This window comes from Pongo pygmaeus, chromosome 7, assembly GCF_028885625.2.
Source record: "Pongo pygmaeus isolate AG05252 chromosome 7, NHGRI_mPonPyg2-v2.0_pri, whole genome shotgun sequence".
Taxonomy (NCBI): domain Eukaryota; kingdom Metazoa; phylum Chordata; class Mammalia; order Primates; family Hominidae; genus Pongo; species Pongo pygmaeus.
This window is the reverse complement of record NC_072380.2, coordinates 5076074-5095042: the sequence shown is the minus strand read 5'-3', so window position 1 is coordinate 5095042 and position 18969 is coordinate 5076074. Positions and strand designations below refer to the sequence as shown.

The following is an 18969-nucleotide window of genomic DNA, read 5'->3' as shown; positions in this document are numbered from 1 at the left end:
TTAAAATTAACCAAACTCACAGTCGTTAATAGTAAGATAATGCTAATTCATGATGAGTGCTTTTATTGGCAAAGGACCAATACATTCAAGTCTCTCCCTATAGTTAAGCAATGTTGGAAAACAGAAGCAGAAAGTCATTTGATGGTTATAGAATCAAAATAAATAGAAGCAGTTTTGAAAAAGACGTGCAGTGGGATCATGCCAAGATGCCCTGATGCATTTTTCTCCCATGAAAAGCCTCCACAATCCATCAACAGGCCTAGAATTAAACAGCAGGGCACCTACGCTTGCCTCTGAACAGCGTTTGTGTGGACACAGATAACTTTTCCTCATGAAATCCTCCTTTATCTATGTCTCTGTAGCTAACAAAGACTACTCTCAATAAACATCTCTTCTTTAGTTGTTTTCATATTTAGATATTTCCTTATTCTTTTTCAGGCTGCATTCAGGTCCTACTGAGCCCTGTCTCCTAAAGTAATTTGCATATTCTTTAATTTTCTGTATTGATCTCATTTTAAACTTATAGGAAAGACTTCATTGACCTGATTTTCAAATCCTCGTTAGAGTTCTCAGTGAGACTCAAGCTATTGGCGACGGTTCCTAAACTTTCTCACATATTCATGATTTCCCTCAAAAATTATTTCACTGTGTAGCAACTTCAGTACAAACATATTATCTTTCTATCTCCTTTTTCTCCATGTCTGCACATTCATCATTGTATACATAGCACTAAGTTAGAACTAAAACTTGTAAAATGAATATATGAATACATTTCCTTCCTTCATGTATTAATCTGAAGGCATTTCAGAATTTCACTTATCTTCAAAATTATGATATTTTATTCTTTTAAGTTGGCAACATTCTTTCTCATTGTAGGAAGTTCATATTTCCTCAGAATCCTTAAGCGTCATCTCTGAAACTCTTCACTCCAAGAGTGTGTGTGAGTGCATGATCTGTGTACTGTGCTTTATCCTCTTCCACACTTTTTATACAGAGATGCTCTTTATTTCCCTGAAACTCTAAAATGGCTTTAAGTAGTGCTTTGTATAAACATTCTCTGTGATATTTACTTCATCCCAGTTATTTCCTGCAGCCTCTAAAAATACTTTGTCTTCTTATCAATTCAATTCCATTGTATGTGTATAAACCTTCCTTGAATAATACGTGATTTGGTTTCTTTATTTAAGATCTTGTTTGTGTGCTACCTTCTGTCTGTTTTGAATGTATTATCTCTTCAGAAGTTTACTTTTATTTCTCCCAAACTCAGAAAGATATTATTTGCAGCTCGCTGGTTCATTGCTTTTATCATCTGTTTTCTCAACATAAAACACAATGGCGCACTGGGAAAACACACACACATACACAACTTTATTGACCACATTTGACCTATAATGTGAATGATTCTAAGTTTTCCTTCTCTTTTCATTTAAAGGTGACCAAATATCCATTTTAGGGTGTTCAGATTGTCATGGGAGGAGTCCAGACAACTCTCAGAAGCACACGTGTGGCCAGCCTGATAACAGCCAAGCTCCACCCTTCAAGTATTTGTCTATCTTTCCTCTTAGTTCCCACCTTTTGGTATTGTCATCCTTTCTTTGTCAAAACTTTTTGTTACCTTGTTCTCCAATTGATCATCTTCAGGTCATTTGATGAAACTCCATGGCTGACCCTTCTTGTGGGTGACTATTCATTTATCCATCTTTCTTGGTAGCAGAACACTGGCCTCATTCCTGATGGCCACGCATCCTAGTAAAGAACACATTTGCTGGTCTCCCTTGCAACTAGGGCTATGCAATGAGGTGTAGTTTAAGCAGAGAAATGGAGTTTCTGGGAAATTTCAAGACAGAAAACTAAGTGACACAGTTCCATTTTACCTCCCACTCTTCCTCTGGCTTCTGATCTAGAAAATGTGATGCCTGATGAAAGGTAGAAATAAGAAAGTGGACTCCGGTGTGTGATGTTCCTCTTCCTGTGTCCATGTGTTCTCATTGTTCAATTCCCACCTATGAGTGAGAACATGCTGTGTTTGGTTTTTTGTCCTTGCGATAGTTTGCTGAGAATGATGGTTTCCAGCTTCATCCATGTCCCTACAAAGGACATGAACTCATCATTTTTTATGGCTGCATAGTATTCCATGGTGTATATGTGCCACATTTGCACATGTACCCTAAACTTAAAGTATAATTAAAAAAATAAAGAAATAAGAAAGTAGAAATGACAAAACAAAGCTGGAAACATAGTTCTCTAAGAACTTCAAAGAACATCACATCAGTCATGGACAGTCCACACTGTACAGTAGAAAAATTAAGAAATAAAACATATTCTTTTAAGTCACTGTGGCTACCTGGTAATATTGGCCAAACAGAGCCCATTGCTCATGGGCATGTTTCCTCATATCATGCTCACTGATCCTTCTGCTTCTCAGATGATCATCACCATTACCAACAGCTCCACTCACCTTTCCATAGGTGAGAATCTACTGGGGGTCTCAACCTGTCCCTCAACATACAGGGACAATAAAAGACAGCTTTCTTCCCCCAACTGTCATTGAAAGTTTTGGGAAGTCTATATTTTCATCAGAACTCCTTTGAGTAGCCATTCTATTCATATTTCACTGGTGGAAAAATCGTCTTAGGGAGGTTTCCTAAGGTCTCTTAGGACGGTGGAATCAGCTCAAACTTAGGCGTGACTCAAAAACCCAACCCTCAAGTTCTACTCTAATATTTTACATTCTCATTCCATTTTCTTGTAGCCTGTAATCATTCATTTCATGTGATTTAACCCACGTGGCTTGAAATAACACAGCAGGCTCATCTTTTCCCTCACCTGACTTACATTTAATGTGCTTACCTTCATGAGAATGTCCAGAGCTGCGCAAGTCAATAGAAAGGTCCCTCTAGCATGTTGGTCTCAGCCCTGCCCACCCAGCCCCCACAACCATGACTACTCAATTTCCTCTCACACTTGGTCCCAATACCATGTCATGATCTACGAGCACATCAGTGTATTTCTCCCACCACTGATCTGGAATGACCTTTAAAATAATAAAAATGATTTATCTGATGAAATTATTTTTCTTTTTTAAAAAAATACTTACATTTTCTGGCTGGGTGCAGTGGTTCACACCTGTAATTCCAGTACTTTGGGAGGCCTAGGCGGGCGGATGAAGAGATCAAGACCATCCTGGCCAACATGGTGAAACCCTGTCTCTACTAAAAATACAAAAATTAGCCAGGTGTGGTGGTGGGTGCCTGTAATCCCAGCTACTCAGGAGGCTGAGGCAGGAGAATTGCTTGAATTGGAAAGGCGGAGGTAGCAGTGAGCCAAGATGAAGCCATTGCACTCCAGCCTGGCGACAGCGTGAGACTCTGCCTCAAAAAACATCATCATCAACAACAACAACAACAACCAACTTATATTTTATTTAGTTTGTTCTAAAGCTTTTCTTTAGTTAAGGCTACCATTTTCTAGCCCCCTCTGGTACAATGCTGTGTATTGTGCCTGAAACCTCCTCATCTGTTTTGTATCTAAAAATATACATACATACAAACACAGATTTTTTTTAACCACATTTTACTTAAAATCAATTCCAACAGACCTGGATGAGACAGCATCATTCATCATCTTTCCTTTTCCTTTTGTTCTTTGCTTAACAGCATTTACCACTACTTCCATCTTAAACACTGTCTGCTTGTCTCCAGTTCCAGATCTTAAATTCTACAAAAGCACACATTTTGTCATATTCATTTTTATAACCTCAGCACATAAGACAGTGACTGAAACACAGTGCATTACACATATGTTCATGAAATGAATCTTTGCAAACACCTGGAAGGCGGGTATTTAGCAGGAATATTTTTGTGTAGCTACAGGGATCTCCATTTTACCAGTATCAAAATTAAAATTGAGAAAAGTGAAGGGCATTGCTCAATTTTCAGCCACTAAGAAGCACAGATTTAGAATGTGAGCCTGCATCTTTCTGTTTGAAAAATCTCGGCTCTTTGAATTGTATCAGGAGCAGAACTGTCCTCAAAGCCTCACTGTTACTGTTCAGAGATCTTCCCTTTCTCAGCTATTTATCATGCTATTCACTCTCCTTTAGCAGTGACATCTGGCAGGAAACAATGCTTCTTTATCTTTTGCTTGGTCTTCACCATTAGTGCCTGTTTTCACACTCTTTCTCTCTTAATCCTGAAATGGTCCTTGCAGAGGCTCCCCTCCTTACCCTTCCATCACTGCTCATTTCTTGCAAGGTGAGCACTGGATGGGGAGGCATAGACCACATTCGCACCTGTCATTCTCTCCTTATTATGACTTACTTTACATTCTCTTGAGGAGCTTTTCTCAAGGTTTTGATTTTTATCCCCTATTCACTTTCATCCATTCTACATCCTTCATGATTTGTCTCTGTAGGTGGTCATAGATATTTTGCTCTTTAAAATTGGGAGATTTATTCCATCCTTTCAGGGTTCTTTCCCATGGCCATTTTATTAAACCAAATCACTTCACACAATCAGAGCATTTCTGATGAAAAGAACGTAATCATTACCGATTCCATGACCTACAGGCAACCAACGTGAGCTGTCATCAGTTTCTTGAGAGTTACTATAAAATTATTAAAGTATATGTACTTCCCCTGGCATCTTACCATTATACCTTCACCTTCCTCAGTCATTTCTCATGTATTTTAAATTTTATCTTTAAACTAATGTTGGTTTCCTAGATTTTAAAAAATTATTTCATTTTAAGAGAGTGTTCTTAGCTTCGAACTGCTTTTCTGACCACACAGTGGTATCATTTTTTCTTTCTTTCATGTCTCCTAAGTCCATCCTGCTTTTTAAATCAAATAACATCTCCAAAATCCCGGACTTTATAATTCCAAGAATAGGCTTCATGGGTCATCATCTCTCTAACTTAACCCAAAATTCCTTCCCCACTGCCGAGAGAAAGAATAAAGTCTTCTAAGAAACACTTATTCTATCAGAAAAACACTATGGATTTGGACTTAGGTGTTTTTCTTCTAGGCAACAAATATACATCCCTTAAATCTAATCTTTCCCTTCAAAGGACATGACTTCTCAACATCTACTTATGCCTAGAATAAGGATCCCGCCATTTTGGAATAGTTATTTTCTCTGATTATTTCCTAACATCATTAAGCTCTGTCTCTGTCTCCTCACTGGTTCATTTTCCATGTATGGACCTCATGGTTCTCCCCTCTCCTTTCTTTATTGGAAGTTCTCTCCTTTCTGTCACGCCTCACCCCAGCCCCTATGTGTCTCGCACCATTTGAAATTCACCATCCACCCCTCGTCCCATTTCCTTCCTCCACAAATCATCTGCTCTACAACTATTACCACATTGTGACCACCAGATGATTGCAAAAGCTATTGTTTAAAAATGGCCCCCTAACTGCCCTCCTCCGAGTCTTGGAAGCTGTGCATGCCCCCTTCTTCTCTTAAGCCTTTCCTTCTCTAGCTTGATTAAAGATGAAGGTTAATCATCAGTAACTTCTCTTATTTTTTCTCTCTCTTCTCTACTCCTGTTTCTTTCTCTATCTCTTTTCAGCTTTACCTTTTTTTTTTTTTTTTGGTCTACAAGACTACAATTTAAAAGCTAAGCAAACGTTCTAACTATGGTGAACCAAAGCAACTATTTTATTTGCAGTTTGTTTGAACACAAATCCCAGGGAGATACAGATTTTTTCTTTTCTTTAAATTAGTATAATGGAATTGGCAAATGAGCAGACAGTCGTAAATTCTACCTCCCTTGACAAACTTCTTTTTAATCCCTACAGCTATGGCATCAATTGGGTCAAGCAGTAATATTTCCAAATTAGTATTTCATTTAAAAGAGAAAACACATGCTAGGATTTTCTTTCCCATCTGTTTTCCCAGCCTAATCATTCAGCAGACCAGGACTATGATGACGGACATTGTATGATAACAGCTCAGGGAAGTTGCTCACTCTTACTGACATATAACTTCTAGAAATTACTTTTTAGGGGCAAGATACAAAGGACAAGAAGAAAAAAAACTTCTATCTTAAATATCATGCCACATGTTTTTTCCTAATAGTCATGTTATTTTGAATCCTTTATAACTACTCAGATATTTGAAGATAAAGTAAACACATATGCAATTATAAAAATTTTCTTAAATTTCTTTTAGTTACCTTATTCCTGTTTCTTCTTGGTTTTTTTTTTTTTTTTTTTTTTTTCTGCTCCTTGGAGGTGTTTATTTTTGAGACTTCTCTTAATCCCAATTATTATCCCTAGTTGTAAATTCACTGATGACTATTGGATAACAGCCACATGAAATCAGTTTTCTCAAATAAAGAGGTCATTCGGAACAGCTCATTTATCTATTTAAAGAAATACTTACTAAGGAAGCAAATTTTTCTATCATGTCTTTTATGATGTTTATAAAACTTTAAAGGTTGAAAGTTGATTTGCAATTATTTTCATGACAAAATAATTCCCGTGTTCTATCATTAGTAATGTGGTTTCTGAAAATAATCTCTCTGTATCTACCTTCCTTAAACTATAGGTGATATTACATTACAGGACAGGTAGATATTTCCCCATAATTTATTTAAAAGTTTTAGAAGTCATTATTGTCACTGTAGTCAAGATTCGCCAATGATTTATTGAATAAAGTGGTAATTAATTTTGCAGCTACATACAAGATATTACTCCAGTCAAAGACATGAGCAATTATTGACATTTTTATCTACTATATGGTGTGTTCTAATGTACCAGACTATATCAGCTGATTTTTTACACCTGAATTTAGGCTCTATAAATAAACATAGGCTAGGCGTTGCATTTTTTAAACAAACAAATTTGGAAACCGCACCCCCCCTGCCATACTAGAATTGAAAACTTGTCTCCATTTCACATCAACACGCAGTGTGAGTCATCTTATGCTGCCTCTTTCCTCTGTGTCCACGGGCTCCAGGAAGCGCTCACTTTCCCAGTGGGGTGCTTTAGACTATAGTCATTAGAAGGACGTGAGAATCCATCCAACTCTGCCAGCTTTGTGGCTTAGTTTTAATCACTGTTAATGAAGGTAATGATTTAGTGGGTGGAAAAATGAGTATTAGGAAGAATGATTAGACTCTACATGAGTTTTATAATGAACCTCCATAGAAGCTTATTCCATGTCAGCTGATCTATTTAATTTCAGGTTTGAAAATTATCCCTGAGAATAAAGCAAGATTGAAAAATTCTCAAACTCAAGACATATTCAGGCTCTCTCGCTCTTTCTTTTTTTTTTTTTTTTGAGTATACAATTTTAGTATTATTTCTTCCAATATCCAAAACTATGTTAGTCTGTGATTAAGTTAAAAATAACTACTACTTTATGTTAGAAGTTGGAGTTTCTGGATAATAATGAACTGTAATAATTTTCTAGTGACCTCCCAAGACATTTAGAAAAGCAATAAGAGAACTGAAACTCGTGGGCGGAATGCCCATACAGATATGGGAAAAATTTATTGCAGACCAAAAAATAACAACTGATTCTGTAACGGGGCCTAAGAGAAAAATCCTCTTTCTCTCCCTTTAAGGCCTCTTACAAATCTCTCTTTTGCTTATTGATTTCTCAAGTGGCAAGAGATACCTAAAAATGGCACCCATGAACAGAGTTGAGGAAAGAAAATAAATACACAGAAATCTGAATTTAATTCCTAATATCTCACAAAGAGAGGAAATTGGACTAGCCATAAAGGGTCAACACTTGCCTAATGGCCTCTTGCTGCAAATATTACTTCAGGATTATCTTTTCATGGGAAAATAAAGGCATTCTTCTGAGCCTATGAGGTTGAGACAGTCTCTAACCTTGAGAAAAATTGGAAAAATACAATGGCTGTGAATTGTTTTCTTTTCTGACATAGCAAAGAGGAACTAGTGACAAAAATGTTAGCTTTAAAGTTGACATTCAGAGACTACCTTGGGACTTATATGGTTTAAATAAAATTTTTTTAAAATAAATTTCTATAGGCAATTAAACTGGTGAAATTTGTTTAGGAAATTCTTCATGAAGGAAGTACATGTTCCTTTGGCAGGAAAAAAAAGAAGATTTTCCCATCTGTAATAAGTTTAATTTGTGCATATGTGTTATGCAACTCTTTGACGTATGTGTTTGAAATATGAAGCCACTCTAATCTTGCCCTTTCAAATATCAGAGAGTCATTTATGAAGTTTTAGTAAATCCTGGACATATTGATCATATAAATGAGATGTTTGCTGGAATGAGAGTGAATTGCATATTCCTTAAAAAAAATAAAGCATCTGGGACACGTGAGAACACAATTGTTTTGAATGTTGTGTGATTGAACCTAGAAAAGCCAGCTTTGGGACTTTATTTTTAAGTTATTTTTAAATCCTTTCAGGTCTAAATCTGTTTTTGGTTTGAAAGTAGGAGTAAGCCTCTCCCTCTCCAGTTTCAGGAAGATAACAGAGCTGATTTGAAGAGGGAGATCAACAATGGGACCTGGGGTTCAGGTGTGCTGGGAAGGGGAGATGTGGCTCAAGTGAATGCAAGTTATCACTTTCAAGAACAGTCCTGAAAGCTGATGATTTCCTCAGTATTTCTAGAGCCTAGCATAAGGGTGAAAAGTAGAAATTCTATTTCTGCCAGGTTTATTTCTTTCTAGAGACTGAATTTCTTTAGAAAAAAATAAATGTTAACTAAAAACTTGTTTTTTTAGATGTGGCCAAGGATAAAATTTACAAGAAAACCATCATAGTAGAAAGATACTAAATTGGGTACCAACTGCTAAGGTCAGGGTAATAGCCTTACTATTGTATTTTGGAAAACTGCTAGTTGAATTTCTGATTTTTTTTTATTTGTCAACCTAAAAGAGAAGTGCAATAGGAAATACAGGCTTAATTGGTCATATTAACTGAACTGAAATGAAGAAATTATAGATGATTGCATTTCTCTACATGAGAATTTATCATTTAATTGTTCCAGTTGAAATTGGGAGAAAATTTTATTAGTATATTGTGTCGTTTTCCTTGGTTTCTAAGTTATGAAAAGGTACCCTTATTTTGTCACTTTGGTAGTTATTTAGTTGCTTAGACTACAAAATGAAGAATAAAGGTATGACAATTTAATATATCCAAAATATAATTCTATGTCACATATACACTATTTTTACACACATACACGTATATATGTTTGTGTGTGTGTGTGTGTATATATATATATATAGGTTTTATATAAAAATTTCTGTAGCAATCACAGATGCCTGAGGAATTACTTTTAATGCTATTTCTACAGAGGTGAGGAAATACAAATGTGAATGTGAAATTTTAATCAAGGAAAATCCAAATTATAAGGCAATCTAATGACTATGTCTTCTTTTGTGATAGACACCTGAGGTTTTGAGCACTATTGTGAGATTTTCATCATGTAATACAGTTTATACAAGTTGCACAGTCTTGTGTGGAAACATTATGTGGCATATTTACTTTCTCACATACATTTTTTGTGATTTTGGTAAGTTTACATTGAAATAATAAGTATCCCTATACATGATGTTGATCTGGGCAATAATTTATTTGAATATGAACCCAAAAGCAGAGGCAACAAAAGCAAAAATAGACACATCAGATTACATCAAACTTAAAAGCTTCTGCACAGCCATGGAAATGATCAACAGAGTGAAGAGACGACCTACAGAAAGAGAGAACATATTTGTAAATCATATGTCTGATCAGCAGTTAATATCCAAAATATGTACAGAACCTGAACAACTCAATATTAAGAAAACAAGTAACTTAATTTAAAATGAAACAAAAGGTCTGAATAGACACTTCTCAAAATAAGACATACAAATGGCCAAAAGCTAGATGAAAAAACATTTAACATCATTAATCATTAGGGAAGTGCAACTTAAACCATAATGAGGTATCATCTCATATCTGTCAGAATAACTATTATCAAAAAGGCAACAGGTAAGTGTTGGAGAAGATGTGGAGGAAAGGGAATTTCTTGTATACTCTTAGTTGCAATGTAAATTAGTATAGGCACTATGGAAAACTGTATGGAGGTTCCTGAAAAACGTTAAAAATAGAACTACCACATGATCCAGCAATCCCACTACTGGGTATACATCCAAAGGAAACTCAATCATTGTGTGAAAGGTAGTCTGCACCTCATGTTCGCTGCAGCACGGTTCAACATAGTTAAGGTATGAAATTAACCTAAATATCTATCAGGTGAATGAGTAAAGAAACTCTGTGTGTGTGTGTGTGTGTGTGCATGTTTGTATACACACATACATTTGCATATTATTCAGCTGAAAAAAAGAATAAAATCCTAATTATGGTAAATGAAATAAGCCAGGTACAGAAACACAGATACCACATGATCTCACTTGTACGTGGAACCTAAAAAAGTTGACACATAGAAAGAGGGAGTAGATGGGAGGTTACTGGAGGCTGGGCTTGGGTGAGCTGGGAAGTACTGGGGACACATTGGTCAAAGGATACAACATGACAGGTAGAATGATGTCAAGAGATCTATTGAACAACCTGGTTACAATAAATAAATAAACAGCCATATAAACACAAGTGTCTTTGAGGAATTAGTCAAAGTTCAGAGCTTTGTAAAGAGACGAGCAATTTCTAAAATGATTTCTAACATTGGATTGTTGCTTTGTATCTGAAAGCAAGTTGCTGGAGAAATACTTTGCTGTGTGATGTTTCCATGATCTCTATATATGCATCTCATACATGGACAAGGTGGAAGTTTCTGAAAGACAGAAAGGTCACAAGAGGAATCATTTACTGTAAAAGAGTGAACAAGGGCATTCCTAAGGTAAAATACACAGGAGGAAGAATCAGGCTGTTAATGAGATCAAGGAGAAGAGCGTTATGTAGTGTTTTGGACAAAGCTCTTTTCCAGCTGCTTTGGAAGCTCTTTTCCAGCTGCTTTGCTTTTTTTTTTTTTTTTGTATCCACTGGGTTGTGCCTGGATCACTGTTCCCATGGCTGGCGACTTCACAGACACCCTTCTCTGAATGCTTCATCTAATGTCATCCACATCCCCAAACCTCCTCCCTAAGGTACCTCCAGTTACTCTTTATCAGTTTGACTGCTTTGTTTCCCTACCCACATATTCCTCTTTTTTCCTTTTAACCTTGTCCCTCGCTGATTCTATCAAGGCTCTTGACTTTACATAACTCCTGAATCTGTTCTTCCAGCCCAAACATCTCTGATGAACTCCAGAATCATGTATCCAACTGCCTACTTGACATTTCTGCTTGTATATCTATAAGGGTCTCAATTTAACATGCCCTGCAAAGGGCCATTCATGTGACCTCTGAACTTGTTCCACACTCAGCCTTTTCAACCTCAGTTCATGGCAGCGCCCTTCTTCATTTTCTCAGACCCGAAAGTTTGAAGTCATCCCTGGCTTCTCTCTCCTTCTCTTTCTCCCATATCCTAACCACCAGATAATCCCTTCATTTTATTTGTTTATTTATTTATTTTTTGTGGGAGATAGAGTCTTGCTCTATTGCCCAGGCTGGAATGCAGTGACGCAATCTCAGTTCACTGCAACCTCCACTTCCCGGGTTCAAGAGATTCTCCTGCCTCAGCCTTCCGAATAGTTGAAATTACAGGCATGTGCCACCATGCCTGGCTAATTTTTGCATTTTTAGTAGAGATGGAGTTTCACCATGTAGGATTTCACCATGTTGGCCAGGGTGGTCTCAAACTCCTGACCTCAGGTGATCCACCCACCTCAGCATTCCAAAGTTCTGGGATTACAGGCTTGAGCCACTGTGCCCAGCCTCATTTTTTTTTTTTTTAAAAAAAAAAAAAAAAGATGACATGCCTTAGCAACCATCTAGATTCTAAGAATGAAATATATCCATAGAACGATACATAGTTTTACCTGTGTCTAATGGAAATTTGAAAAGTCATATAATATGTAACTCTATTTTCCAAAACTGTTTCAAATGCATAAATTAACAGGGCTTGTCTGTTACTGGATAGTCTACAAATTAGATATATTATTTTTAATATTGAAAATATTCTAAATGTTGGGCTTCTGTTAAATCAGCTTTCAATCATTCATAATAAAAAGTATTACATTCTTCACATCTCTAAGTATTTGGGCAATATATGTAATTTTAAGATAACATAGTCTTTATAAATTGTGGGGCAACAATTTGACTATGGGATGAAATTACACAGGATGCATAACGTGAGATGAGTTTATTGCACACATTGATAAAAAGATTCTATAATCGTGCACATTGCAATGAAATCTTGCTTTGACATTATTTCCTTTGGATCCAAATTGGGAATTCAGTAATTTTATCATGTATCTTTTTCAAAAATTACTGGCTTACTAAAGTCACCAAAGTGTCCCATGATAAAATTTGACATTGCTTTCTCTCTCTCTCTCTCTCACCCTAAAACAGTAATATACTCATTACTTTAAGAGAATATTTGTCTAGAAAGATATAATGAGTACTCTGGACAGCTACATCCACTTTTTCGGGACAAAAGTAAAACCTCTTATGTTTGCAATATAAAACTAAATGTGTTGTATAAATCTATATGACAGATGTTAATCAATTTATGATATATATTTTAATAAAAACATACAACTCTTTTGCAGTTGTGTAATTGTTTTTTATTGGGTAGTTTGAGTAAATGCTATGGAAGGTCCTAATGAAACAACCTAAATGAGACCTAAGGCCTCTGTCTCTAGTATAAAACCCCAGTTTATTTTACATGGAAACATGTATGACAATGTATTGTCGATTGAACACCTTTATTCTTCTTGAAATCTGCATTGCTGTTAACATAAAACCACTGAGCTGATGGTTGAATCTCAGTTCTCTCACTTAGTAAATGTATGATCCTGGGAAACTCGACGAACTTCTTTGTACTCAATTTCTTCCTCTGTTGTTTGTCAGTTAACAATGCATGCCAATTGCTCTTAAGCAGAGTATTCCAAAGTATTCCCATCTTTCCAGTGGTTCTATTGAAGGAGAATGCATAACAACCAATCACAAGATCAATGTGCCTTTATTAAGCACTGTCTGTTTGCTCTCTTTCATATGAGAGACATACCAATAACTGATTTTCCATTTCCAGAGGAGACTAATACTTATTTCAGAGGAGACAAAGACTTTATTTAGTTTTTTAGACTAATACTTATTCCGGAGGAGACTAAATGAAAGTACTATTAACCACAAATACACATGGAGCAATCCCCATATGCCAGGGCCTTTTCCAAAGGCACTGCATATATGAACTCCTCTCATCTTTGGATCAGTGTTTGGATGTGGGCTCTATTATTTTCATCTCTTCTACAGAGGAAGAAATTAAGTCCCAAGAAGTTAGTTAAGTTTCCAAGGGTCATACGTTTACTAAGCAACAGAACTGATACTCAACCACTAGCTCAGTGGTTTTATGCTAATAGCAAAGCAGACTTCAGGAAGAATAATAAAGGTGTTAAGAAATAATCTCATGAGGGAGGTGATGTTGTTATTGCTGGGGAGCGAAAGAGCGGAGCTGAAGGTTTTAGCACTGAGGGCCAAAAATTCCCATCAGCAGAAAATGGAATAAGTCTACTTTAACAAAATGTTCACAAAATGCACATTTAATAATACAGGCTGCATTGATTTCATTTTATTCATTATATAGAAGAAAGCCTTTAACGCTATGCTTGCTGCTACAGAGGGGCAGAAATGTTAAAAGATAACCTAAAAACTAAGTCATCCTTTTCAATGTGATAAAACTTGCTCTCTACAAAGGGAATATATTCAAATCCATGGCAGATCTCAAACTATTAGAATACAGATATATTAAATTATTAATTGATTTTGGCAGATTATGAGGAACATAGGTTTTAGAAGATAATCATCTGACTAAACACAATTTGATTATTTTTAAATAAACAAAACTTCATCTAATTCAAAATATGGAAACTATTCCCACAGCAGACATGTAGCAATTTCATTTTGGATGATCTTATCTCATTCCATTTACAAAAAAAAAAAATGTATCCTTCACATTCCTAGAATAGTCTTTGTTAGTGCAAGTGGCTTAGTGAAAGTTTAGTAAACATATTCCTAAATATTAAATATAGAGAGCATACCTTATAATAAGCAGCTACAAAGTGGAATGCATTTTTTCTTCTCTCTCATTTTGTTTTAATTCAGTCCATTCAGAATATTGGGCAGCCAAAGAGCAAGTAGGGATACTGTTTGTTCCAAGCACTGTCCGAGATGCTTAAGGCCCATGGGTGAATGAGTTCCACAGAGTCCTGCCCTGAGGAAACTGGTGTTCCAACCAGATAAAGAGACCTGAAACTTAAATAAACCCAAGACACCTGAAAATGATGAAGCATAGCTATTTATTTCAAAGAAATTTGTTCAATTCCCATTTCATGGGTGTCAAATAATATAAACTGTGTGTTTTAGAACCCTCTTTAAAAGTAGTAAGTTGACTTCCTCTCAAGCTTGGCATTTGGTTGGTGGGGACCCAGGCAGGTTCAACATGCTTATTGAGAAGTCTTATTTCTGTTCAGGGCCCATCTACCCTGGCCACGGCATGATGTTCATCTGCAACGATTGCAAGCTGTTCAGATTTTGTCAAGCTTAATGTCATAAAAACTTTAAAAAGAAGTGCAATCCTTGCAAAGTTGGTGGACCAAAGCATTTCGGAAAGCAGCTGGTAAAGATCTTACAGTGGATAATTCATTTCAATTTGAAAGACGTAGAATCTGAAAAACCTATCAAATACCAGCGAGAGCTATGGAATAAATCTATGGATGCAATGAAGAGAGTTGAAGAGATCAAACAAAAAAGCTAAGCTAAATTTATAATGAACAGATGGAAGAAAAATAAACAGCTATAGAAAGTTGAAGGTATCAAAGAAGTCAAGCAAAACATCCATCTTCTCCAAGCCCCTCTTGCAGGCAAAGGGTAGCAGGTGGAAGAGAAAATGGTACAGCAGTTACAAAAGGATGTGGAGATAGAAGATGCTTCTTAAAAATCTCTGTAACCATTTCTTTTATGTACATTTGAAAATGCCCTTTGGAGACTTGGAACTGGTAAATTATTAAATTTACCAGTTTACTAAACTTTCACTAAACCACTTGCACTAACAAAGACTATTCTAGGAATGTGAAGGATATATTTTTTTGTAAATGAAATGAGATAAGATCATCCAAAATGAAATTGCTACATGTCTACTATGGGAATAGATTCCATATTTTGAATTAGATGAAGTTTTGTTTATTTAAAAATAATCAAATTGTGTTTAGTCAGATGATTATGTTCTAATCTAAAGTAAAAAAAATTATTTTTTACATAAGGTCACTTAAATGAAAAGTGATTAAAATATGTCTCTCCTACATTGCCATCTACAAAACATCAGATATTATGGATGTTAGGTTGCATTTCAGTGTTAAATCTTCACTGATAGATGTACTTACATAAATCATAAAAATTCTACTTATAACTATAGAAATGAATTGTGGATGTAAAATGGTTATGTCATTTGGATAACGGCACTAGGCATCATTTGTATAACTAATGGCAAAAATTAATGGCTAGTGATGTATAAAATAAAATCTTCTTTGCAGTAAAATATTCCCTTTATTAATGTTGTAGAAGGGAGGATACAACAAGGAATTAACAATTTGTATGACAGCGTCAAATATTATTTTGATTTTAGTATTTCCTGTTTTGGTTTATTTGCAGCTTAGAAGAGCATAATGACATTGTTTGATGAAGCCTCATTATGCTAGACTGTTTTGACCTGGTTTGACCCTTCTGATAGGGAGTTGTGGATGTTGGGGTGAGAAGTGAATAATCTTTGCCTGGAGTGACATTACACTCTAGAATTTCCACTTTGGAGAATATTCAATTCTAACTTGTGATTTCTGGTGGAACCAACTTTATTTTTCCAGCCTAGCAATGATCTAGAAGCAGAGGAATCCCAGTCCTTTTTAAAAGTTATTATGTGGTTTTTCTTTTAAAAAGCATCTGTTTTTAGAAAGCAGAATTTTTGGGTACAACATCTGTTCATTATTTGCACATAAAATCATTTAAAAAGTAAAACAAAAAACAAAAAACTAATAAGTTGAGGTGTTTGTAGTATTTACTGACACCCTTAAATAAATTATCTTAAAGTTCAAGAATCACATCAGACTTGTTCTGAGATTAAATCATAAAGAATTGAAAGGGGTATCATATTTTTATAAATTGATATAATTTTTATTTGAACTTTGATTTTAATTTGAATAAATTTTTGTAATTTTCGTAGAGTGCATATGACAGAGAACCAATGCTTTAGATTTAAAAAAAAAGCCTCTTTCCAAATATTCTGTTTAAGTCCCAAAATGAAACTTAAAATAGTATTAGCATAATTAATGTTACTATAAATACTGCACTTACTAAAACTAAATAAGTAGGACCAGTTAGTTAAAATGTTGAAGGCATTAAGTTAACTTCATCATGAAAATTAATGTGAAACCTGAAAAAAGAGCAAGATGATTGGTGAATAAGAACAGAGTGAAATATTTTATTGAGAAGAAATCTTGTAAGAAAAATGAAAGACAAAGACGCATTTTTTAAGTCACAAGAGAAATGTAGGCTGTATTCAACTCCAGAAAGCTTCCATTGCCACTATTTACAAATCAATTTCTCCTCATAACATACCAAATGCTGATGAAATCACAGAAATTTAAAATCTAAGTGTATGTTTAAAACCTCTTGAGAAGCAATTTCCTTTCTAGCCCATAATGCTCTAGTTAAATATGAATATCTATTTTTACTATTGCTAATAGCAGATATAAGTTCCATTTCCTTTGCTTTTTTTTCAACTTTTATAGCAGACCTGAAAGGTTGGAGACAAAACTTTATAAATTTTAAGTTTATTTCAAGTAAAAATGGTTCCTTTTAAATTTTACAGTCATTGATGGACTTTGAAAAGACGTGCTCCATCTCAACTTTTAGTTACAATTCTGTTGAGGCCAGAAGTAGTTGGCTTTCTTCCTTTTCAGGATATCAAAACAGAAAAATCTAAAAAATGTGTGTTGACAATCTACTTTAAGATTTTGAAAGTCCATATATTAAAAATGTTTTTCGTACATAAAGTGAATTATTTTGCAATTATATATATTATACAATACATAATATAATATTGTATGTAATACACATATGTATATGAAATAACTCTTATTTGGAGAAGAACAGTGCTTTACCATCTCCTGTTAAACTGATAGTCTATCTGTTCTCTTCTTATACTAAATGATGCCAAGCCACATCCTTACATAATAACCCAATAATATAGCAAGTACATCTACTATTGCGACCATTTCCCCGTACCACCTCTATTTACAGTATGGTGAAGGCAAATGCCTTTCCTGGCTTGTTGTTGATTATTACCTGCCTTTTGAATGCTGGTGAGATTTCTCAAGTGTTCCTCACTACAAACGTGTCATCTTTCTGTGTTTTCATGGTGCTATTCAGAGCAGTACTTCTTGGCCACTTTGGAGTTCGTAAGGAGAAGGGATAGAATAAAGTTTTTTATTCAATTTTATAATGCCTATTTGAAAAATTGAAAATGAAACCGATTCTATACAAAATGACCATCTCAAAATCTTCTTGGCTAATAGAGATACTTGAAGGAGAGACTGTAATTTCTGCAGATCAATGACTATCAACTGGAGAAGACAGCCTTTGATTTTCATGTTAATCACAAAGGTGTTCTTGGTTACAAGTAGGTGAAAAACACTGATTTGGATGCTCTGTGTTTTGATACTGTGATAAGAATTCCTCATTATTTATTTTTCAATATGAGAAAAACTACTTACCCTGACATTTTATATATATATATGATATATTATATGTAAATATATATAATATGTAATATAATACTAAAATATCATATATTATATATTATATTATACATATAAAATGTCAGAGTAGGTAGTTTTTTGCATTTTAGAAAAGAATTCTTATCACAGTATAATACATAATATATTATAACATATAAGATTATCTATTATATATTATAAATATAATATGTAAGTATAGTATATCTTATAATATTATATATATATACACATATATATATACACACACACACACACATATATGTTACCTGGGTTTTTTCTTTCTTTTTTCTGGGTGGTTGAAGGAGGAGGGTAATGAATTATTATCTAGTTTACCAAATGTATTTATCATTTTAAATTGCATTTTTGTTTCTAATTCTGGTACTGCACTATATTTTGAGATGCAATATAAATGAAAATTCTACATTATATCCACCCTGTAGGGCTTTGGTAATTCAGTAGGAGTGAGGGACCACCAGTCACAGTAATGGTGATTTCAAGCTGAGACACCTACCCTGAAGGGAGGCGTTTTGGGGATGTGAGAGCAGGGGACCAGCTTGACCTGGAAGTGCTTGGTGGTCAGTGCTGGCAGAGCATGCAGTCCAAGAAGTATTTCCTGTGTGTGTGACACTACCTGAGAGCTACAATAGTTCACACTCAAGCACAGAATCTTTCCCTGTAGACAGAGCATGTCTATCAAGTAGGCATTATTTTCTTTTACTCTCAAAGTAAAAATTGTTACAGATTGACCAATAAATGCTGAGGCTGTGGTGTTTTCATCTAAATACATAGCCTGGAAATGACACCTTAATTTCAGAGTAGTGGTGAGTGTAAACATTATTTCAAAATGCCTGTAACATAGTATGAAAATATTTGTAATTTTCCTTGGTAAGACACAAAGATACTGTCCATTCTTCTGTGGTTTGTTGTCTATATAATTGAAAGGAAAGCCACCTGTTAGTTAAAGGTGATTGAACATAAACGTGTCATTATTTTCCCCATTCGAGTCCATGAATCTTATGAATATCCACAGATGACTTCAGTGAAATAATCCTAATGGAGAAAGTTCAAGGGTCTCTTCTTGTTGCCTAAA

General features: G+C 35.0%; 1 pseudogene; it reads left to right on the top strand.

Annotated features, from left to right (window-relative positions):
• The first annotated feature begins 14530 nt into the window (after positions 1–14530).
• Positions 14531–15080, top strand: LOC129042890 (probable ribosome biogenesis protein RLP24; annotated as a pseudogene).
• Positions 15081–18969: the final 3889 nt, after the last annotated feature.